The sequence below is a fragment of the Schistocerca cancellata genome, chromosome 3 (genome assembly GCF_023864275.1).
Source record: "Schistocerca cancellata isolate TAMUIC-IGC-003103 chromosome 3, iqSchCanc2.1, whole genome shotgun sequence".
Classification (NCBI taxonomy): Eukaryota; Metazoa; Arthropoda; class Insecta; order Orthoptera; family Acrididae; genus Schistocerca; species Schistocerca cancellata.
Window position 1 is genome coordinate 596,904,067 of NC_064628.1, and position 25,303 is coordinate 596,929,369.

General features: G+C 45.8%; 1 protein-coding gene across 1 annotated transcript in view; it reads left to right on the top strand.

The window, feature by feature from the left end:
* LOC126176454 (dynein axonemal intermediate chain 2) overlaps positions 1–25,303 on the top strand; it is a 178,043-nt gene that overhangs the window by 112,136 nt on the left and 40,604 nt on the right. The gene's annotated exons all lie outside the window — the stretch shown is intronic.

Below are 25,303 nucleotides of genomic sequence, written 5' to 3' on the forward strand. Positions count from 1 at the left end.
ATTTGAGACAACGTACTGAAAAATGTTACTTTATGCTAGAAGAAGTGAACTACTTGGCCAATGTAATTAGTAGGGATGCTGTAAGAATTTGCAGTGCAATGTTTTCGAGTACTAGGAACAACCAAGGAGTTATAATCTTTTCTGGGTATCAAGAATTATTATAGGAAATTTATGAAGAGGTTTTTGGATATGGCACGATTTATTATACAGTTGAATGCAGCGGAGAAGAATTAGTCTGCAATGGAGAGAGAAACGTTTAGCTTGGTGTGTGGAATAACGTACTTCTGGTATTATCTGTATGGAAGGGAGTTCAAGGTTGTGCCGACCATGCTGCTACGAAGTGGCTATTAGGTTTGAAGAACCCATCCAATAGCCTGATGAGATGAATTTGAGTATGAAGTAATCTACACATCAGAGTAGAAACACAGAAATGCAAACAGCTTAAGCGGGAAAATAGCAATAGTTGAAGCACTAGATCAGGATCTTGTAGAATGGCAAACAATACAGAGTGCCGATGAGGAGTATGAGCAGTATAGCAAGCAACAGCAACATGCGTGACGCCCGCATCTCGTGGTCGTGCGGTAGCGTTCTCGGTTCCCACGCCCGGGTTCCCGGGTTCGATTCCCGGCGGGGTCAGGGATTTTCTCTGCCTCGTGATGGCTGGGTGTTGTGTGCTGTCCTTAGGTTAGTTAGGTTTAAGTAGTTCTAAGTCTAGGGGACTGATGACCTCAGATGTTAAGTCCCATAGTGCTCAGAGCCATTTGAACCATTTTTTTTCAACATGCGTGACGGATTATTGTGTAGAGATACGAAATTGGGACCAGAGGTGGTTGTGTTAGCAGAATTGAAGCAAGAAGCAAGAAGACTAGGTGGAATGCATGATCATGTCTTATTGGGCCATGGGGAATGCAGGGTGATGAATCAGAGAGTGGCAGAAAAGTACTAGTGGATGGGAAGGAAGAATGATGTTGATCAGTACATCAGAAATTGTGTGGAATGTACACAGTATGCAGATTTGAGTCGGAAGCAGGTAGTATTTAAAAGGTTACCAGAAGCAATGGAGGTGTTTAGTTTCATGAGGTGGACTTGTCAGGACCATTCAGCCGAACAGTCATTTGGCGCTGACCATAACAGACTATTTTTCTTGTTACATTAAGATGGTGCTGATGCCGAAACAACAGGCAGTCACAGTCACGCATGCACTGGCTAATAGGTGGGAATTGACGTTTGGTGTGTCGGAGACAGTAATTACAGACCAAGGGACAAATCTCATGTCAGACCTGATTAAAGACTTGTGTCAGTTATTAAAATCAAACAAGTTAAGTACTTATCCACTTCATCCACAAGCTAATGGAAGGACAGAAATGGTTCATTGGACAATTGTAAAGATGATCATTTATTACAATTGAAAGAAAACAGCCCTCGGTCACTATTTTTAACGAATTAACCGGGTTTCAACACTGCTAGGAGTGTCTTCCTCAGAATTTAAATCAAAGAATGGTCTATAACATGGTCACAGAATTATGACTACAAACGTATGCTACTGAGTATAGGTACAGAATCATCGTGAAAGACTGGCAGTACTTATATGTCATCTATAAAGTAATAAATATGCCAAAAGTCACAAAAATATTTAAGATAAAAAATTGTTTTGGGGAGTCACTAAGGGCTGTTCGTTACTTACGCGGTTACAAGTTGCAAACTTGTCTTTCACGATGATTCTGTACTTACTGTATCATACATTTTTAGTCATAATTCTGTGACCATGTTATAGACCATTCTTTGGTTTAAATTCTGAGGAAGACACTCCTAGCAGTGTTGAAACCTGGTTAATTCGTTAAAAATAGTGACAGAGGACTGTTTTCTTTTCATTGTAAGTATTCACGGTCCAGGAACGTGCAGCCGTGTATATACACTCCTGGAAATGGAAAAAAGAACACATTGACACCGGTGTGTCAGACCCACCATACTTGCTCCGGACACTGCGAGAGGGCTGTACAAGCAATGATCACACGCACGGCACAGCGGACACACCAGGAACCGCGGTGTTGGCCGTCGAATGGCGCTAGCTGCGCAGCATTTGTGCACCGCCGCCGTCAGTGTCAGCCAGTTTGCCGTGGCATACGGAGCTCCATCGCAGTCTTTAACACTGGTAGCATGCCGCGACAGCGTGGACGTGAACCGTATGTGCAGTTGACGGACTTTGAGCGAGGGCGTATAGTGGGCATGCGGGAGGCCGGGTGGACGTACCGCCGAATTGCTCAACACGTGGGGCGTGAGGTCTCCACAGTACATCGATGATGTCGCCAGTGGTCGGCGGAAGGTGCACGTGCCCGTCGACCTGGGACCGGACCGCAGCGACGCACGGATGCACGCCAAGACCGTAGGATCCTACGCAGTGCCGTAGGGGACCGCACCGCCACTTCCCAGCAAATTAGGGACACTGTTGCTCCTGGGGTATCGGCGAGGACCATTCGCAACCGTCTCCATGAAGCTGGGCTACGGTCCCGCACACCGTTAGGCCGTCTTCCGCTCACGCCCCAACATCGTGCAGCCCGCCTCCAGTGGTGTCGCGACAGGCGTGAATGGAGGGACGAATGGAGACGTGTCGTCTTCAGCGATGAGAGTCGCTTCTGCCTTGGTGCCAATGATGGTCGTATGCGTGTTTGGCGCCGTGCAGGTGAGCGCCACAATCAGGACTGCATACGACCGAGGCACACAGGGCCAACACCCGGCATCATGGTGTGGGGAGCGATCTCCTACACTGGCCGTACACCACTGGTGATCGTCGAGGGGACACTGAATAGTGCACGGTACATCCAAACCGTCATCGAACCCATCGTTCTACCATTCCTAGACCGGCAAGGGAACTTGCTGTTCCAACAGGACAATGCACGTCCGCATGTATCCCGTGCCACCCAACGTGCTCTAGAAGTGTATGTCAACTACCCTGGCCAGCAAGATCTCCGGATCTGTCCCCCATTGAGCATGTTTGGGACTGGATGAAGCGTCGTCTCACGCGGTCTGCACGTCCAGCACGAACGCTGGTCCAACTGAGGCGCCAGGTGGAAATGGCATGGCAAGCCATTCCACAGGACTACATCCAGCATCTCTACAATCGTCTCCATGGGAGAATAGCAGCCTGCATTGCTGCGAAAGGTGGATATACACTGTACTAGTGCCGACATTGTGCATGCTCTGTTGCCTGTGTCTATGTGCCTGTGGTTCTGTCAGTGTGATCATGTGATGTATCTGACGCCAGGAATGTGTCAATAAAGTTTCCCCTTCCTGGGACAATGAATTCACGGTGTTCTTATTTCAATTTCCTGGAGTGTATATAAAAAAATATTTATTACATGAATGCACACCATTAGGATTGGGATACATATTTATCCTTCGTAATGGCTGCGTGCTAGCAGAATATTGTCACCATCATATGGGAAGAAGAGGTAAGGCCATTCAACACGATTAGACAGAAAGAAGGCAGGAATGGAGAGTTTTTCCGAGAACTTGTAAGAACGGTGATGGAAGTGAGGAGGAAGGCACAGTGAGCAAATACAAAGGCTTTGGAGATGCAGGAAGAGGCAGTAAAGTGAGCAGGAACATTACCTCCTTATACAGTAGGCCAATGGGAGGGATTGTCGAGTCCATATACATTGAAGGAAAAAAAAAATCAAGAAGTTTGTGACATGGTAGCAGGGCCCATACTAAGTAATTGAATCCAAATCAGCAGTGAATGAAAAGTTGCAACTGGTTGGGCATAAAAATAGAGAGATCCGCTGGTGCAATGCTATAGATGGACGAATGTTGGAAATACAATCCTTGATTTTTTGCAATGAGAGCAGAGAGTCTCTAGGTGGGTGGTCATGTTGTTGGATGAAGAACTTTGAAGGACAGCTGACGGCTTTGGCATCCATGAATTCTGTTGCTGGAGTGCCAATGTCGGATCAGAATGCAGCATGTAAACCAACGAACCCTATAGGCAAATTGACAACCAAGGAGAACCATGACACATTAAGGTAGATTTTAAACTTCAGTGCCAACATTCCACCATCCCATTGCTGGCAAGTGATAACTTGTGGTATAATGATGTGTAAAATCATGTAAGTTTGCCAGTTTGTGGAACGATTTAGAGTCAAACTGACGACCTTGGTCAGCCATTACATCAGTTAGAAAACCAAACTGAGAGATGCTAGTGCGTAGAAAGTTTTGTGCGACTGTTTCCTCTGAAATGTCCATGATGGGCGGATAGACCTATCAGTTGCAATAAAAAATTTCCTTAAAACATGGAATAGGGGCGAAAGGTCCAACCAAGTCAATACGGATTTGAGAACAACTATAGGCTCCTGAAAATCTCAACAGGTATTTAGACATGGCGTCCCACTTTAGCCATTTGGAAAACCAAACACGTGTTTGCCCATACCCTGCAGACATGCTTCACACCAGGAGATTTACGAGTTACCAACTGTACAGTGCAGTTGGATCCATAATGAGGGAGTCCATGAACAGAACCTATAAAATGTTTCTGAAAACCTACAGGAACAAAAGGGTATGGTCAATTTAGACAAGAATCAGAGCACACTTCGAAACTGTCCACTGGCTGGTTCAGTACATGTGATCACGTATTTCTGTTGTCGATAAGCTCTTGTAGCTCCATGTTAATGTTTTGCGCCATCGACAGTCACTTGGAATAAATGGTCGCAGAAACCGTATTAATGCTGGAAAATGGTCAGCTACAACAAAATCTGCAACTCGTAAATGGCCGGCCGTGGTGGCCGAGCGGTTCTAGGCACTACAGTCTGGAGCCGCACGACCGCTACGTTCGCAGGTTCGAATCCTGTATCGGGCATGGATGTGTGTGATGTCCTTAGGTTAGTTAGGTTTAAGCAGTTCTAAGTTCTAGGGGACTGATGGCCTTAGAAGTTAAGTCCCATAGTGCTCAGAGCCATTTGAACCATTTTTGAACTCGTAAATGGCACAGATCAAGTCCAAACAGCGGACTGTCATCGTGAGAATGAGCCCAACCCCATGGAATTTTGGAAACAAAGGATACATGATTGTGATCACTAAAAACTGAAGTGGCATGCCTTTACATTTCGCCTGAAATGCTTAATAGCTTCGTATACAGCCATTAGTTCTCGATCATAGGTGCTCCGTTAAGCTGTCGACTCTGACAATTTGTGGGGAATGAATCCAGTCAGTTGCCATGTACCTGTTATTTTTTGTTGAAGAGCTGCCCCTATCACTGTCTCACTCACATCAATGAGAATAGCCAGGGGCATAGAAGGCACGGGATGTGCTACAAACACAGCAGTCCTTAAACTGGACTTGACCTAACATCTATGTAGTCAAATTGATGGGACATTGCCATCTTGAAGCTGGTCCTGAACACAGGGCATACAAGGCTGCAATATGGGGAAGGCGGCATCTGTAGAAGTTCGCCATACCCGAAAAGTGACGTAAGTATTGGAAGGTTCCAGAAGTGGAACAAACAGAATCATATCAATTTTATTCTGTGGGGGCTTAATGCCAGAAGTGTTTACCCGATTACCCAACAGTTCTACTTCTTTATGTCTGAGAACGCATTTGTCTTTCTTGATCTGTAACCTATACTTTGACAGTCTATGATAAATAATTTGTATATTTTTCTCATGCTCTGATTGAGATTTTGAGAAAACTAGCACATCGTCAGGATATGTAAAACAGTAGGGCAGACCCTCTTCGTCACCTATGAAACGTCGAAATGACTGAGCCACAGTCTTTAGACCAGTAACATTCTGTACTCAAAGAGACCAAAAGGTGTAATCAATGCCGTTTCCGGTACATCTGCAGTTGCCTTTGAAGGGGCTTTCCGGAAATTGATGACGCTAAATAGCTGAACATCCGTTAAGTCCTAGATATATGGCACAGGGTAATAGTATAGACCTGTGGGCACGTTCAAAGCGCAGCAGTCCCCACTAGACACATCTTTTTCTTTACCAAACGGAGGGGCAATGCTCATGGAGTGCCAGAACATTGAATAACACTGTGGTTAACAAACACTCGAATTCTTTCTTCGCTGCGGGATACTTTTCAGGTGCCAGCCTGCGAGCTTTAGAAAGTGACCAGTAGTCCTGGCATAGCTGGAATGTGATGGCTAGTGTTGTGTAGCATGCCAGAGAAGGGTGTAGGCACAATGGCTAGGGATGTCAAGGAAAGAACATTTTCGTTTAATATCTGCAGTTCTGTCTTAACTTGTTTAGTGCTTTGTTGCATTTGCCAATTTGAGAATGTAACGGTTCATTGTCTTTAACTGTGCCTGCTTTTACTGCCTTTAACGCCGCTAACTTTCGGAGAAACTCACTGGCACAATGGTAAGAAGATCCTTGTTCAATGAATCACTTGTATTGACCGGAAAATCCACAGACTGATATTCGGCCATTGCTGCACTCAAAACAAAGATGTGACACAGTTTGTGATGGTACTGAAGAACCTGTATGCCTATAAACAGTCTGTATGCCTCAATTCATACAGAATTGAGCCTTCCGTATAGAAACGTCAACATGATAATGGTATAGGAAACCAGTTCCGAGAACAGGTTCTGTGACATCAGTAATCAAGAAGGTCCACTCCAAATACTTGCTAGTACCCAAGTTCACCATCTTGTTGCGTAGTCCAGAAGTAGGGATTTTTGTGTTATTAACTGCAGTAAGCCAGAAAGCAAAAGTATAACGCTTTTCAGGTTATGCCAGTAGATCACTGACATCTGATCACAAGTCGAAAAATGTGTGTGAAATCTTATGGGACTTAACTGCGCAGGTCATCAGTCCCTAACCTTACACACTACTTAACCTAAATTATCCTAAGGACAAACACACCCACCGATGCCCGAGGGAGGACTCGAACCTCCTCCAGGACGGGCCTTACAGTCCATGACTGCAGCGCCTTAAGGTACGTTGTCCAAGACGCGACGCACACTAGCGACTGCGACGGGTCGCTACGTGACGTCAGAAGTTGCTTGCTGGCGCATGCGCAGTTCGAGTTTGGGATGCGACGCGCGGCTGTTGCGACAGCTGCCGCAGCACTGCACCAGTGAGCAGTGTTGCGAAGGGAGTCGCACGACACAAAGACGTACGGCTGCCAGAAAGATGTCGAGCCAGTCAAGGAAAACTGAAATGAGCCACCCACAGGATGTGATGCTCTGTGAGCTGGTCTCGCGACATCCTTGCCTTTACGATTTGAAGAACCCTAAATATAGAGACACTATGTTCAGAGACAGAATTTGCGAAGAAATTGGTGCACAGTTGAAACTGGCAGGTGAGTGAAATATATAATATTTTCCCATTAATGCAAATTTTTCAGGCCTGTTATGAAAATCAGTATAATCCATGCAGATGTAGAATTAGAATGATGAAAATGAACTTGAAGGTCAATTTTCGCATTACTCTTTTTTGTGACGATAAAAATTGAAAACGTCAAGTACATTATAAAATGAAAAATCTAAAGAACAACGAGAAAGTTACATTTTACAATACCTTCACTTTGAAAGTAAACGGTAGATTGGTGTCTTGATGATACCTTCTAGTTGTGAAAAACCACCAACAGATTGTTGTACAGCTTTCTGTAATCAATAGATGCTCGTTTTTGAGGAAGGCGTTTCTCAACAGATTGCGCAAACAGTATGCTGCAATAAGTAATTTGTCACATTCACTTCAATTCATTGGTAGAAGATGGTGCGCAAAAAAATTGTGCCAAAAGTGCACTACTGTTTTACAAGGCCCTTCTGGTCTGACACAGTTCACAATTGAAATTCGTCTTTTGTAAATCCTGGAGTCATCTTTTGAGTGCAACTTGGCAAGATTAAATGTTCATGTCATCCATAACGATGTATGCTGTCAGAATATAAGAATATGGAAGTTCATTTGGATGGGAATAAAGACTCAGTCGGCTATGAAAGTTGCCTTAGCTTGTTCCAAAAGTTTCTGTATGGGAGAAACTGACAAGTATAATTTGGGGAAATTTTGTGAACAAGCACGGACATTATTTCTTCCACATTTCTGCCAGTGTATACTGTAGACGTTCAGAATGAAAATTCTAGAGATGTTTAAGGTGTAACCCTATCTTGTTGTCAGGAACTTGAAACAATGCAATGACGCAAGCGTGCGGTTATTGTTAATAAACTTATCTTTCATTGGAATTTTAGGTGAAATGTGCAAAAACAGATGGAGGAATATTCGGGACTCGTATCAGAGAAATAAACGAGAAAGAAAGCTTGGAACAGGTTCAGATGCCTCAGCAAAACCACGAAAATGGGTTCTGCTTGATCACTTGGGTTTAAGAAACCTACATTTCGTGGCATTTTAAATGAAATTGTCAAGAGCATATGGAGAAATATTAGTAACCCATACCGGAGAAATATGACATAAAATGGTTTCATTAGGTCCAAATGTGTCAGCGAAACAAAACAAATGCATTCTCTATCGTGTGATGACCACACGATTCTCGTTGCGCGTCGATAGAACTGGCGGCTAGTCGCGACGCTCCGGGAGATATATGAGCCCAAATCTCGGTAACGAAGTTCGATATCATTCTGATCTCAACTTTAAAAATAATTTCAATATGTTAGCTTCTTTTCATCGGCAACGATGTATGACCTAACGTAAACCATACGTAAAGTAGCCAGCGACCACATTTTTCACTGTACACAATTCAAATTTTATGCAGTAGGTTACTTGTAAATTAAGTATCGGGATAACTGTGACGAATATCGGAAAAATAGACACCTCATTATCAAGCTGTGATGTGAAACTGTAAGATACGCAAACATCAATTTTTTGTGCCTTTTACTTTCCTCACAATTGATAGAGAAGTAATATACAGCGAAAAAAACACGCAAAACCGGAAGAGATACTTTTCAATTTTTTAAAGTAAAAGGAGAATCTGTATCGAAAAACTAACTCTGGGAGCCGATGTAACTTTGTTGCATTAACATACAGTATTTTTTACAGCAAGAAAATCGGAATTCTTATTTTTCTTATGTATTTGAATCCGCCGCCGCCGACCGGACATGTTAATGCAACAAAGTTAAATCGGTTCCCAGAGTTAATTTTTCGGTACAGATTCTCCTTTTACTTTAAAAAATTGAAAAGTATCTCTTCCAGTTTTGCGTGTTTTTTTCGCTGTATATTACTTCTCTATCAATTGTGAGGAAAGTAAAAGGCACAAAAAATTGATGTTTGCGTATCTTACAGTTTCACATCACAGCTTGATAATGAGGTGTCTATTTTTCCGATATTCGTCGCACTTATTCCGATACTTAATTTACAAGTAACCTGCTGCATAAAATTTGAATTGTGAACAGTGAAAAAATGTGGTCCCTGGCTACTTTACGTATGGTTTACGCTAGGTCATACATCATTGCCGATGAAAAGAAGCTAACATATCGAAATTATTTTTAAAGTTGAGATCAGAATGATATCGAACTCCGTTACCGAGATTTGGGCTCATATATCTCCGGGACCGTCGCGACTAGCCGCCAGTTCTGTCGACGCGCAACGAGAATCGTGTGGTCATCACACGATAGAGAATGCATTTGTTTTGTTTCGCTGACACATTTGGACCTAATGAAACCATTTTATGTCATATTTCTCCGGTATGAGTTACTAGTATTTCTCCATATGCTCTTGACAATTTCATTTAAAATGCCACGAAATGTAGGTTTCTTAAACCCAAGTGATCAAGCAGAACCCATTTTCGTGGTTTTGCTGAGGCATCTGAACCTGTTCCAAGCTTTCTTTCTCGTTTATTTCTCTGATATGAGTCCCGAATATTCCTCCATCTGTTTTTGCACATTTCACCTAAAATTCCAATGAAAGATAAGTTTATTAACAATAAGCGCACGCTTGCGTCATTGCATTGTTTCAAGTTCTTGACAACAAGATAGGGTTACACCTTAAACATCTCTAGAATTTTCATTCTGAACGTCTACAGTATACACTGGCAGAAATGTGGAAGAAATAATGTCCGTGCTTGTTCACAAAATTTCCCCAAATTATACTTGTCAGTTTCTCCCATGCAGAAACTTTTGGAACAAGCTAAGGCAACTTTCATAGCCGACTGAATCTTTATTCCCATCCAAATGAACTTCCATATTCTTATATTCTGACAGCATACATCGTTATGGATGACATGAACATTTAATCTTGCCAAGCTGCACTCAAAAGATGACTCCAGGATTTACAAAAGACGAATTTCAATTGTGAACTGTGTCAGACCAGAAGGGCTTTGTAAAACAGTAGTGCACTTTTGGCACAAGTTTTTTGAGCACCATCTTCTACCAATGAATTGAAGTGAATGTGACAAATTACTTATTGCAGCATACTGTTTGCGCAATCTGTTGAGAAACGCCTTCCTCAAAAACGAACATCTATTGATTACAGAAAGCTGTACAATAATCTGGTGGTGGTTTTTCACAACTAGAAGGTATCATCAAGACACCAATCTACCGTTTACTTTCAAAGTGAAGGTATTGTAAAATGTAATTTTCTCGTTGTACTTTAGATTGTTCATTTTATAATGTACTTGCCGTTTTCAATTTTTATCGTCACAAAAAAGAGTAATGCGAAAATTGACCTTCAAGTTCATTTTCATCATTCTAATTCTACATCTGCATGGATTATACTGATTTTCATAACAGGCCTGAAAAATTTGCTTTAATGGGAAAATATTATATATTTCACTCACCTGCCAGTTTCAACCGTGCACCAATTTCTTCTCAAATTCTGTCTCTGAATATAGTGTCTCTATATTTAGGGTTCTTCAAATCGTAAAGGCAAGGATGTTGCGAGACCAGCTGACAGAGAATCACATCCTGTGAGTGGCTCATTTCAGTTTTCCTTGACTGGCTCGACATCTTTCTGGCAGCCGTACGTCTTTGTGTCGTGCGACTTCCGTCGCAACACTGCTCACTGGTGCAGTGCTGCGGCAGCTGCCGCAACAGTCGCGCGTCGCATCCCAAACTCGAACTGCGCATGCGCCAGCAAGCAACTTCTGACGTCACGTAGCGACCCGTCGCAGTCGCTAGTGTGCGTCGCGTCTTGGACAACGTACCTTAGACTGCTCAGCTAATCCTGATCGCAAGTCGATTTAATGTCTCCTTGGAAAGCAGGTGTTCCGGATGTATGAGAAGTTGTGTACCAAAAACACTAGCAGCGGACGGTCAGATTGACGTGTCACAGAGTCACTTTTCTGATAATAGGAAGAAATACGTCTTCTTGAGTTTGATTACCATGAGCCGACTCTGGATCATATGAACAGGTAGATACTTTAGTTGCTGTGATGGTGGAATGTAGGCACTGCATATTAGAGCGAGTGGTTATGCCTGTACACAGATGCTTCTGTCGTATGGGTGGTGGTGCGGAGGAGTACATTTTCTAGCCAGTTATCCGAAACAAAAATTATACCACAACACCAGTTGCGTAACTGCTCGCTAGCATCAAGGTGAGAGCTGCATCAGCTGGCGTGCTGTTGGCTGCTGGGTCTCGTTGTAGTTTGTCGGAATTGTTACTGGAGGTCGCTCTTGTCACGCTGAAGCGAGGTAAGTTGTTCAGATAGTGCAAGCTCTTCCATTCTAACGGTGTCCTCTGTAACTACACTATTGCCAGTTTGTGGAGTCTCACACGCGTTGTCATTAACGAAATATTACGCAATCGGTCAGCAATGAGCAACAGAGATTCCAATCTCCCATTATTATTTGAAACCACGGCACTTTTGATGGCAGAAGGCAACAGACTGAAGAACAACTGTCATAACATTGCCTCAAAAACTTCAGAGTCAGTCACAAGGGATCTGAGATGACGCCTCAATTCAGAAGGCGATTTATCGCCTATAATTTGCTGTTAAAAACTTGTTGGATTTGAAGATCTGTTTTCTTGTGCACTTGACAGAGCACATTGTGCTTGAGGTGCAAGCGCCTATATACAGATGTCATGTTATGAACAACGTTGTGGTAGCCGTTACAGCAGCTGTGGACAGAAGCACAGCAATTGCTGAGGACACAGCCAAGAGGCCGACATTCGACCTCGTGCGCCCCCGGTGCTTCAGCGCGGGGGCGCACGAGGTCGAATGTCGGCCTCTTGGCTGTGTCCTCAGCAATTGCTGTGCTTCTGTCCACAGCTGCTGTAACGGCTACCACAACGTTGTTCATAACATGACATCTGTATATAGGCGCTTGCACCTCAAGCACAATGTGCTCTGTCAAGTGCACAAGAAAACAGATCTTCAAATCCAACAATTTTTTAACAGCAAATTATAGGCGATAAATCGCCTTCTGAATTGAGGCGTCATCTCAGATCCCTTGTCACTGACTCTGAAGCACCGTTACGCTGAAGCTCAGCAACGGTGTAGCGCCCACGGACGCACGGTACACAAGAAAAGACAGCAGTGCGAGCTAGCAGCCGATATCTCACGGACGTCTACGCCATTCTTCGATCTCACGAGCCGCAGTCCATATGGATCGAGCACAGCGAGCGCTCCCCACCGTTGCGTATGTAAACCGGACATCCGCCAATCCACCGTCTTTCTTGCGCCCGTAAATTAAACGGTATCCGCGAGACGGGAGACCATTTGCATGCTCAGCTGGTCGCCCGTCTATTGTCCTTCCGCAGCCACTAGACTGCACAACACGTTCGATCACTGAGGAGTGTGCACTCTCGGGGATCAGTGGTCGAGTTGTTCACCGTGGTTGCGCGATCGCTCTCGCAGACGTTTGAGTTTGATTATTACGAGGTATTCGGTAAATATCGGGTGATCAAAAAGTCAGTATAAATTTGAAAACTTAATAAACCACGGAATAATGTAGATAGAGAGGTAAAAATTGACACACATGCTTGGAATGACATGGGGTTTTATCAGAACCAAAGAAAAACGAAGTTCACAAAATGTCCGACAGATGGCGCTGGACAGCAAAACGTCAGTGACTGCGCATGACAATCGTGTAGAAAAGGAGCTGTAATGAGACAGAGAATCTCCCTCCCCTCGCACCTGGTTTCCAGTACTTGGACAACATTGCACACACGGAACTCAATGCCCCTATCACTACACAGGATCTCATTGCTACACTCCGCACAAAACGCAACACCGCTCCTGGTCACGATCGTGTCACCTACCGTCACCTTCGTGAAGCTTCTGTCTCTTTCTTCTCCGCTCTGGCCAGGATCTACAATGTCGTCCTGTCCACCGGTTACTACCCCGACCTGTGGAAAACCTCCCGTATCCTGATGTTCCTTAAACCTGGCAAACCGCCGTCCGCCGTCTCCTCCTACCGTCCCATCAGCCTTACCTCGGTCTTCAGCAAGGTCCTGGAATCCATCCTCACCCGACGCATCCACCAGCATCTCCGCCAGCACCGCCTCCTTCCCGTTACCCAGTGTGGCTTTCGGCCGTCCTTCTCTTCCGACGACCTTCTCCTTCACCTCACTCATCTCCTTTCCGACCAGCTTAATTCTCGTCGCTCCGCAATCTTCTTCTCCCTGGACCTCGAACGTGCTTATGACCGCGTATGGCATTCCGGTCTCTTCTTCAAGCCCAAAACCTTCGCCTTTCCCATTAACTACGTCCGTCTGATCGGCTCCTTTCTCTCCCACCGCCCTTCCTACGTCACCATCCATAACACAGATTCCTACACCATTTTCCCCTCCGCCGGTGTGTCCCAAGGCTCCGTCCTCTTCCCCCTTCTGTACCTTTTGTATATGGCGGACATGCCGCCGCCGTCACCCCCCATCCACCTTCTCCAGTTTGCCGATGACACCGCCTTCCTTGCCCTTGCCCCCACCCTGCAGCGCTCCCAACACCTTCTCCAATCCCATCTTGACCGGTTCACCACTTGGTACAACCAGTGGTTGCTCAAGGTCAATCCCTCCAAACCCCAGGCGATCATTGTAGGCAAAACCACCCCTTCCTTCAGCCTCCTTGATTTCTATCTAACCATCTATGGCCGTCCTATCGCCCTCACTCCCACCCTTAAGTACCTTGGCGTCACCCTCGACCGTCGCCTCTCCTGGACTCCCCATCTCCGGACAATCTGAGCCAAGGCATGCTCCCGACTCCGTCTCCTCAAGCTCCTTTCCGGCCATACGTGGGGTCTGGACCCCTCCACCATCCTCCACACCTATAAATCCCTCATCCACCCTATCCTTTGTTACGCCCATCCGGCCTGGATCTCCGCTCCCCCTACCTTTTATAAGTCCCTCCAAATCCTTGAACGTCATGCTCTCCGCCTCGCCTATCGCATCCGTCTCCCCTCCCCCACGCGGACCCTGTACGATCTCATCCCCTTCCCCCACCTCCTCCTTTTCCTTGAAAGGATACAGATCCTGTACACCTCCCGCAAACTCGATCCTCCTCACCTGCTTGTCTCGCCCATCCTCTCCCGCCCCCGCCCACTGCCACGTCTGTATTCCCATGTCCCACCCGGTCTCCATCTCTCCACCCTCCTTACCCTCTCCCAAGGTGGCTTCCGCCAGCTCCCCCTCCCTGATGATGTCCTCCTCCCTTCCATTCACCCCTCCTATCAAATTTGATCCTCCCCTCCGTACTTCCAGTGTCCTTTCCTTTAGGCACCCTCCCTCCCTTCTATTTCCTTTTCCCCCATCCCCCTTCCTCCGCCCCTCTTCCCCCGGGCTTCCCCTCCCCCTTCCTCCGCCCCTCTTCCCCCGGGATTCCCCTCCCCCTTCCTCCCTCCCCCTCTCTCCCCTGTCCATGGCATCTCTGCTCTCCCCTCTCCCTCTCCCACTACCCTTCCTCCTCCTCCTCTCTTGGCAGGTCCCCGGACTCGCACACGCTCAGTGAACATTCGCGCGCCGGATATCATCGCCATCAGTGTCTCGTGTGTATGCCTTCGTTTGTGTTTAGTGTTCTTTCGCCGTCACGCCACCACTGTGCACGTGTGCCGTCGCCGTCATCCATGTTATGTGCGCCGTGTCAACTAGTGTTAGTGATATTTCTCGTCCAGCGTGAACAGCTCCATGTTTTTTGTTATTTAGTGTCTACATTGTTTGCCCGCCGTTTTGATTGTATTCTCTGTGCCACCTATCTGTAATACTTATTGTAAAACTCAAGGCTGAAGAGCGGCGTACTATGCTGCTGACAGCCCGCCTTTGTGTAAGGTGATCAAAATCACAATAAAGAAAAAAAAAAAAAAAGACAGAGAATCAGATGCGCCAGCAGTCGCAGCATGTTGACGTTACCTGATAAGGCGCTTTTAGTGAAGCTGTATTATCATAATGGGGAATGTGCTAGTTCAGCGTTACGATCCTATCGCCATAGGAAGGGATTCGAATGTGTAAAGGTCTGTTGACAAATGCAGCTGTGGCGAGAATGATTTCGAAGTTCGAAGCCACTGGTTGTTTAGACGATAGACCCCGTAGTGGCCGACCAAGCACAAGGCGTAATGTTGCTGAGACAGTTCAGCAAGAAATGGAGACTGTAGCGGGTTCGCCTATGCACGGGGAAGTCAGCACTCGTGCAGTCGCACGTCGCACCGGCATTCCATACACTACTGTTTGGTTGGCGTACCCTCCGATGCTATCCGTACAAAATCCATCGGCATCATGAACTGTTACCTGGCGATTTAGTGAAGCGGAGGGCATTTGCGGTGTGGGCGTTTCAAAAGATGGCGGAAGATGACGACTGGTTGAGTAACGTGTTGTGGACCGACGAAGCCCATTTCACGCTCCGAAGATCTGTCAACGGCCTACAACTGCAGAATTTGGGCTACCGAAAATCCTAGAACTGTCGTGGAAACTCCATTGCACGACGAGAAAGTCACGGTATGGGTTGGATTTACCACATCTACCGTTATCGGGCCTTTTTTCTTCGAGGAAATGCGTGATTCTGGTTTTGTAACTGCTACCATGACGGGTGAGAGGTACGCCGATATGTTACACAATCGCATCATCCCCAGCCTGGCTGATAAACACTTGTTGGAACGTACGATGTTTATGCAGGATGGCGCTCCACCCCATATTGCTAGACGCGTGAAAGATCTCTTGCGCGCGTCGTTTTGTGATGATCGTGTGCTCAGCCGCCACTTTCGTCATGCTTGGCCTCCCAGGTCCCCAGACCTCAGTCCGTGCGATTATTGGTTTTGGGGTTACCTGAAGTCGCAAGTGTATCGTGATCGACCGACATCTCTAGGGATACTGAAAGACAACATCCGACGCCAATGCCTCGCCATAACCCCGGACATGCTTTACAGTGCTGTTCAAAACATTATTCCTTGACTACAGCTATTGTTGAGGAATGATGGTGTACATATTGAGCATTTCCTGTAAAGAACATCATCTTTGCTTTGTCTTACTTTGTTATGCTAATTATTGCTATTCTGACCAGATGAAGCGCCATTCGTCGGACATTTTTTGTGCTTATGCCATTCCAAGCATGTGTGTCAATTTGTACCTCTCTATCTACATTATTTCGTGATTTATTCAGTTTTCAAATTTATACTGAATTTTTGATCACCCGGTATAATAAATGAGTAGTTGGATAATCACGGGTATTCAGTTACCATCACCTGTGCCTACAGCTTTGATGTAGTGTGTGGGTACAGCAGTAAGTCGGAACACAGTACGACAGTTTCGTAAGCGGCAGGAATCGCGAGTGGACTCACTTTCGAACGTTTCTGTGCTTGTCTGTAGTCTCGCACGGACAAAATTTGGGCCTTGAACGTGTATTCATTTTGTGTGTATTTTCCTTGCGTGTGACTCAATACCTTTAGTGTGTCCTCTTTTGTGTGAGAACTTAGTGCAATAGGACAATGGCGACCATGGAGGATCTGCAAAGGCAACCAGAGGAGCTGTTGGCACATAACTGGTTCCTGGAAAGTAAGCTGCATGCACAGCCCAAGTGCTCAGACCCTGTCCATCCGGTGCAAGCTCATGCAAATTCGTATGCGCTAAACAACACCACACTACTGCCCTCTGCCAACACTGGGTCAGCAACCAGCACCAGATGTGTGTTGGTTAGGCTGCCCCCCTTTTGGCCTTGTGACCCATCCATGTGATTTAACCAAGTGGAGTCGGTTTTCCTAAGGAACAATATCATATGCAACCTTGCGAAATTTTGACATGTTGTGAACCATCTGGACCAGAATTATGCGGCCATGATAACCACCAGTCGATGCAGTTCTCCTAGAAGCAGCTTAAGGAAGAGTTGATACACTGGATTTCGTTGTCTGAGGAGCAACGAGTAGAGTGGTTGCTGTGCCAAGGAGAATGAAGTGACTGGAGGTCATCACAGTTCTTGTACAGTCAGACATAGATCCAGATTTGCTGTTGCATGCTCCATGGGTGCACAGCCTCTCCACTCAGATGCAAGCAGTCATAGCTGTGCAGACATACAACTGAACGCCGTAGCAGACCTGATGGAAAGAGTGCACGATACGCTGGCAACAGCACCAACTACAGCATCTGCACCCACCTACGACCCCTTATACCCACGAGCCACACACACCTCCTGCAGCCCTGGCAATGGAACCGACCTGCAGCACCACATACAGAACTTGGCTACCCTGGTGGCAGCACTCAACACACAGGTTGACCAATCGGCACACTCACAGCAACAGAGTAGCAGGCATCGCATGGCAGCAGACCAGGTAATAGGTGACATGGCTCACGCAGCTCGCAACTCAGCAGCAGCTGCACTAAAGGTACCCCACTGACGTTGTAACAGGCTCCAAGCGGCAGCAAACAATTCCACTATAAAAACATACAGTACTCAACATTGGAATGTGGATCTTGGACTGCACTGCACATTCGCAACGAGGTTCACTGTGGCTGATGTTAATGAGCCAATCCTGGATGCAGATTTCCTCAGACACTACAAGTTACTTGTACACATTTCAAACGCCCAGTTGATAGACTCTACAACGAGTCTGAAGATAGCAGGATGGCGACAGCGGACTGCCTCCTTCACCATTAAACCTGTGGCGTGTTCCAGACCATTTCCAGGCGTTCTAAACAAATTCCTGGAGCTAATTCGTCTGTCTGGAGCGCCGCGGGGCATTGATTATTCAATGCTCCACCATAATTTTACCATACCCGGTCCTCCCATTTTGTGCCACCAACGTCGGCTTGCACCTGACAGACTCGTGGTAGCAAAGGCTGATTTGAGGCATTGTTATGACAAGGCGTTGTCTGACCATCAGGCAGCCCATGATCTTCTGCTTTATGTTTGGTGCCTAAAAAGGACATTCATGGTGCCCATATGGGGACTACCACACACTAAATTCAAGGACAACCTACCAAATACACTCCTGGAAATGGAAAAAAGAACACATTGACACCAGTGTGTCAGACCCACCATACTTGCACTGGACACTGCGAGAGGGCTGTACAAGCAATGATCACACGCACGGCACAGCGGACACACCAGGAACCGCGGTGTTGGCCGTCGAATGGCGCTAGCTGCGCAGCATTTGTACACCGCCACCGTCAGTGTGAGCCAGTTTGCCGTGGCATACGGAGCTCCATCGCAGTCTTTAACACTGGTAGCATGCCGCGACAGCGTGGACGTGAACCGTATGTGCAGTTGACAGACTTTGAGCGAGGGCGTATAGTGGGCATGCGGGAGGCCGGGTGGACGTACCGCCGAATTGCTCACCACGTGGGGCGTGAGGTCTCCACAGTACATCGATGTTGTCGCCAGTGGTCGGCGGAAGGTGCACGTGCCCGTTGACCTGGGACCAGACCGCAGCGACGCACGGATGCACGCCAAGACCGTAGGATCCTACGCAGTGCCGTAGGGGACCGCACCGCCACTTCCCAGCAAATTAGGGACACTGTTGCTCCAGGGGTATCGGCGAGGACCATTCGCAACCGTCTCCATGAAGCTGGGCTACGGTCCCGCACACCGTTAGGCCGTCCTCCGCTCACGCCCCAACATCGTGCAGCCCGCCTCCAGTGGTGTCGCGACAGGCGTGAATGGAGGGACGAATGGAGACGTGTCGTCTTCAGCGATGAGAGTCGCTTCTGCCTTGGTGCCAATAATGGTCGTATGCGTGTTTGGCGCCGTGCAGGTGAGCGCCACAATCAGGACTGCATACGACCGAGGCACACAGGGCCAACACCCGGCATCATGGTGTGGGGAGCGATCTCCTACACTGGCCGTACACCACTGGTGATCGTCGAGGGGACACTGAATAGTGCACGGTACATCCAAACCGTCATCGAACCCATCGTTCTACCATTCCTAGACCGGCAAGGGAACTTGCTGTTCCAACAGGACAATGCACGTCCGCATGTATCCCGTGCCACCCAACGTGCTCTAGAAGGTGTAAGTCAACTACCCTGGCCAGCAAGATCTCCGGATCTGTCCCCCATTGAGCATGTTTGGGACTGGATGAAGCGTCGTCTCACGCGGTCTGCACGTCCAGCACGAACGTTGGTCCAACTGAGGCGCCAGGTGGAAATGGCATGGCAAGCCGTTCCACAGGACTACATCCAGCATCTCTACGATCGTCTCCATGGGAGAATAGCAGCCTGCATTGCTGCGAAAGGTGGATATACACTGTACTAGTGCCGACATTGTGCATGCTCTGTTGCCTGTGTCTATGTGCCTGTGGTTCTGTCAGTGTGATCATGTGATGTATCTGACCCCAGAAATGTGTCAATAAAGTTTCCCCTTCCTGGGACAATGAATTCACGGTGTTCTTATTTCAATTTCCAGGAGTGTATATACTGCTGCATCTACTGGACTTAAGCCTCGCCTTGGCAGGTGCGACTATATTCAGCAAAACTGACTGATTGAAGGCATACATGCTTATCCCTGTGGCATCTGACTATGTAGAAAAAACCACAATTACCACCCCCTTTGGGCTCTTTAAGAGCTTGTTTATATGTTCGGCTTTATGAATGCTGCCCAGACTTGATAGAATTTCCTGTATGGCGTCTTATGAGGTTTACCGTTCTGCTTCACACACCTTGATGACATCCTTGTGCTCTCAAAGACACCTGAGCTCCACTGCAGCCACCCAACAACTGCTTTCCAGTACCTGAGCGAAGCTGGCATAGTGAACAGTGTGTTGAAATGTGTGCCTGGGGTCAGTGAGATCGAATTTTTCAGACACCTAAATCACCCCTATTGAATCCACTCCTCTGCTGGACAAGGTACTGGTGACCATAAACGTGCCTAGCACACAAACTAACAAAGGCCTGTGTCATTATCTCCGGATGGGTAACTTCTGCCTGCCTCATTTGCATAATGCTGCTTCAGTACTCGAACCACTGACTCCAGTGCAATGTGGTTCCACTGCGAAAGGAAGGGCTTCTTTTACATTGACTGATGAAATTAAGCACAACTTTATCAAATCTAAACAGTGTCTCGCTGAAGCGGTAATGTTTGCTCATCCAATACACAATGCAGAGTTGGATGTTGCAGTGGATGCATGTTTGCTCATCCAATACACAATGCAGAGTTGGATGTTGCAGTGGATGCCAGCCAGAATACTAATGGCACAGTGCTTCAACAATGCGTTGATGGCATATGGCAGCCACTCAGCTGCTTCTCACACAAGTTATTGACATCGCAATGCTCTTGGAGTACATACAACCATGAGCTGCTGGCTGTGTATGAGGCAGTGAAACTCTTCCGTTTGTCAATAGAAGTCAGACACTTCATTATCTTCGCTGGCCATACACCAATAACAAACACCAATTGTCCAGCATGCCAACTACAGCAGCTGGAGTGCTTGTCCCAGTTGACAATGGACATCTGCCACATATCCAGGATGGACAACATCATCGCCAACTGCTTGTTCCGCAACTGTCCAGTCATCTCCACTGCAGTGAACTTTGAAGATGTCATACGAAAACAGGAGGGCGACAGAGAATTGGACAGGTTCCAACATAATACCTGCAGCAGCCTACATCTAGAACTGGTGTGAATGGCTGGCTCCTCCCTAAAGGCTTGGTATGGCTTTACAGCAGGCACACATTACCTGTTCCTCCCAGAGAAATTCCGGCACAGCACTTTCGGCTGTGTCCATGAGTTATCACATTCTGAAACAAACACCATGGTGTCAGTCATGGCCACACGTATTGTCTGGCCTGGAATCTCAAAAGACTACTGTCAGTGGGCATGCACCTGCTTGGGATGCCAGTACACCAAAGTCAGGTGACACACCCACGTGCCTATCGGCGCCTTCCCCAGTGTGACACACCATTTCACACTTGCTATGTGGACACTGTAAGCCTGTTTCGTCTGTCCCAAGACAAACGCTACCTCCTTAAAATGGTAGACCACACCCGTAGCAGACGTCACAGCTGACACAGTTGCTTCTGCTTTTGTTGGCATCTAGATGGCCTGCTTTGGCTGCCCCAGCCATGTAACTACAGATTGAAGCCATCAGTTTGACTATGCACATCATCCAACTGTGTGATCCATGGCTACACCTCACAAAAAGCTACCACCCAGTATCTAATAGCATGGTTGAGCCGATCCATTGGACACTGAAGGCATCCCTGAGGTGCCACAACAATACCTGGATGGAGGCAGTCCTGCTCTACTCTTTGATCTGCAAGTGACCCCCAAGAAAGAGTCTGGCATCTCATCTTGGCCCCACCACTAGAAGATTGCCTGCACAATCACGTGGCTGGCCTCCAACCACACCCACTGATAAAGCATGGTGCTGGTATAGCCTTTGCCCAAGCAGAATTACAGTGCTGCAAGCATGTCATGCTGCATGTAGACGTGGTACATATACCACTTCTGCTGCTGTACCTGGGACCGCATTGACTGATAAGATATTAGAAATCGAGTATAATGGTAGGCCAACTAAAGTCTCAGTCAACAGAGTCAAACCAGTATACATCTTGACAAAAGTACTCACCGCGCATTTCTCAGACTTGGCTGAGTACTTGGCAACCGACTAAACTCTGCACACAACTGGCAAGAAAGAGCCGCTCCTTGCAGCTGCCATTGGCTCACTCACACTGCCAGCTGTCACCAAGCAGCCATGTGAGCCCAAACCTACCCCCCCCCCCCCATGTCTCACAAAGGTGCACTGGCCAGCCCCACCACAGAATCCAGCAGAGTACATCATATGCTGCATCATAATGACATCACGCCACACCTGACAGCCTTCACCCCCCCCGCCCCTCCCACATGCCACACCAGCCATGTGTGATGCCACACATTGTGGCCTTCACACTCGCACTGACATCACCACAAGTGTGTGAGGCACAATTATTTGCTAGCTGCAGACAGAATATTTTCGTTTCTTGCAGCTACCAAGCCCCAATCCCCAAGAAGGGATCTGTGTGACTATTAGGCCAAAACTCAGCAATGATGTGGTGCCAACAGGTGCACAGGACACAAAGAGAGACACCAGCTTGAACTAGCAGTCAATACCTCATAGACATGTATGTCGTTCTTCAATCTCATAAGCCACAGTCCGTGTGTTGGTCAAGCATAATGCGTGTTCCCCAACACCCCATATGGAAACTGGATAGCTGTCACTCATTGACTACATTTCTTGTGCCTGCAAACTAAACAGTATGTGTGAGATGGGAGACCATTCACATGCTGGGCCAGTCATGATCCATTGTCCTTCCAAGGCCACAAACTGGACTGTATGCTTGATCACTGAGGAGTGTGTACCCTCCATGATCAGTGGTTGAGCCATTCACCACAGACATGTGATCACCCTTGCAAATGTTTTGAGTATGATTGTTAAGTGTATACATATTATTGTTAATAACCAAGTTATTGTGTAACCACATGCATTCAGTTACTGTCACATATGCCTATAGCTGGGACTCTGTGTGTAGGCACAGCAATAAGATGGCTCACAATATAACAGTTCTGAAAGTGGTAAAACCTACTTGTGGCGTGCTTCATAACAGATAATAAAAATGCGTTTTGATTGTCTAAATCACTGGTGGTCAAAATATAATGTAGATTGTCATGACAAACACTACAGGTAGAAAGCAAATGTTCCAAAAGCTGGAATCATAGGTCTGGTTGTTGTGGCATGTAGAGGGTGATGAAGTTTTCTTGCCATGTTGAAGATGTTATACAGCTAATCGGTGAATTGCCTGTGAACTGCATATCATGTAAAGAATTCAGCACTAGTCCAAGATTGTTATTGGAGGAATGGAAGTCACTTTCTCCAAATTGCACATCGACTGCTCTGATAAGGTTGCATCCCTAGTAACCAGGTGTTTTTGGTCATCAGTGGGCTTCTTTGGGGTCACCACTTGTTCACTGATTGACAATAAAGTACGATCAAAATTAAAACCACACATTCTTAAAGTCACCAATTTGTTACATGTGACACTATAAAGTAGATACTTGCTTTACAGAACAAGCAATGCACTGGCAGTAAAACAAGCACACAAAAAGAAAACATGAGTTCAGAAAACAAAGATATTGTACAATTATTTGTTTCAGTGGCAGTCCTCAACTAACTGTCACTACAAATCTCTCCAAATGCTTGAGTTCAACAACATATGTGCTATATGTTGTTGCTGGTATTGATGATGAAAGCACCTAAATTGTGTCTTCATTTGCACAGTTACATTCATTAATGCCAAATTGAATACTTTTCTGGAGAAATCATACAAATACAAAAAGCATTCACTGCACATAAATGTACTGTAAGGATAATTTTTGTTGTCCTCCTCAAATTTCTTGCAGGCAAATGTTTAAAAAACTTGATGTACCACTACTAACAACAACCTGACAATAGTCTTACCCTCGTTTGGTGACTGTTATTTCACAATTTGAAAATAACAGTATCTAGCATCTATAAATATAACACTAGGAACTAGAATAAACTCACTATCAACACCTTAAACTTACTCTTGTGCAGAAAGGGGAAACAAATGTAGCCACAAAAATATCTGACCAACTTTCTTGTGAATTAAAGTACAGGCTGACAATGACAGCAGTTTCAAAAATGAAGTGGATTTATGTCTGTAGAGAATACTTTATCGAAGCCAAACTGCGAGGTTAATTACAGGTTCTGCTCACAAAAATGTTTGAGTATTCAGTCTGTGAGCTATTTTCTGAAAAATTTCTGGCAATAGTGGAAAGTGGTAAATGGGTCTGTAATAAGAGATGCCATGCTTATTTCAATTTTATAATATTGGGTATTGTCATTTCAAATTTAAGTCCATCAGAAAATTAATTTTGAATAATTTATTGATTGCAAATGAACAGCAAGCATTATCCTGTCAAGACACCACACGAGTAAAGCAATCTTGTAAATGTACCACAATAGTTTGACAAAGCTTCACTTTTTACTGGTTCTAGGCTGAATAACAAAACCTTTTGGTGTCAGTGTTAGGTTCCATCTAAATCTTGCTTATGTTATTCTCTTATGAGGGATCTCTACTACTTCAAAAATTGTATTTCTCTGGAAAAAGGGATGACAGTCACATCACTTGACTTGCACCATGAGGATTAAGTAAGTGTTACTTCAAACAGTTAAATATTATGACAGCCCCTCACTTGTATGTTTGTAATTCCACAGTCTACATTAAGAAAATATTAATAACTTTGACTTTAGGATGTCAGTATTCTGACACAAGGAATATGCATGCCACTGTTAAGGTGGGTGAGCAGCAAGCAGGTGATAAGAAAGTTGTAATAATCTGCTAAGCTCAGAAGACAATTTTGCTTCACAATCTGTGTGACAGAGAGGGAGGAGGAGAGGGTCAAAGAGAGAGAGAGAGAGGGGGGGGGGCACTGTTGTCTCCTGGCAGATCAGTTTGTCCTGGATGCAGTATCCAGTATCATTAAACGTTATGTGTTCCCCAAAATACTGTGCTATGCTACAGCATATTTAAATGTAAAAGACAGCATGCAAAATAATATGACACTGTGTGCTACCAAAGATTTTTTATTGAAACCATGTATCTCACTATGGTACTGACCTACCTTTTAACAGCATCTTCTTCTGAACCTATTAATACAAAAGGTTCTCAGTGCAGTGTACACCTTGAGCATGACTGTGTTTTAATATTTCATGTGATTTTAACATAGTGACAAACTATCAACCAGTGATGCTAGTTGGAATAATTTAATCATTGATAAGTTGTTTACACTTAAAAATAATGGGTAAGTGATGTGCTTCATGTACAAGACATACAACAAATCAGAGTGGTAATATCTACCATTGTGATAGTTTATTAGTGCATCCAGCATGTGTATTTCCTAGTGCACTTCTGTGGCACATCACACAAAGAGCTGTTCAACCCAATATTTGCAAAATATGTCCATTTCTATGCCTTTATTGTTGATCCACATTTCATTTAATGGGCATTAC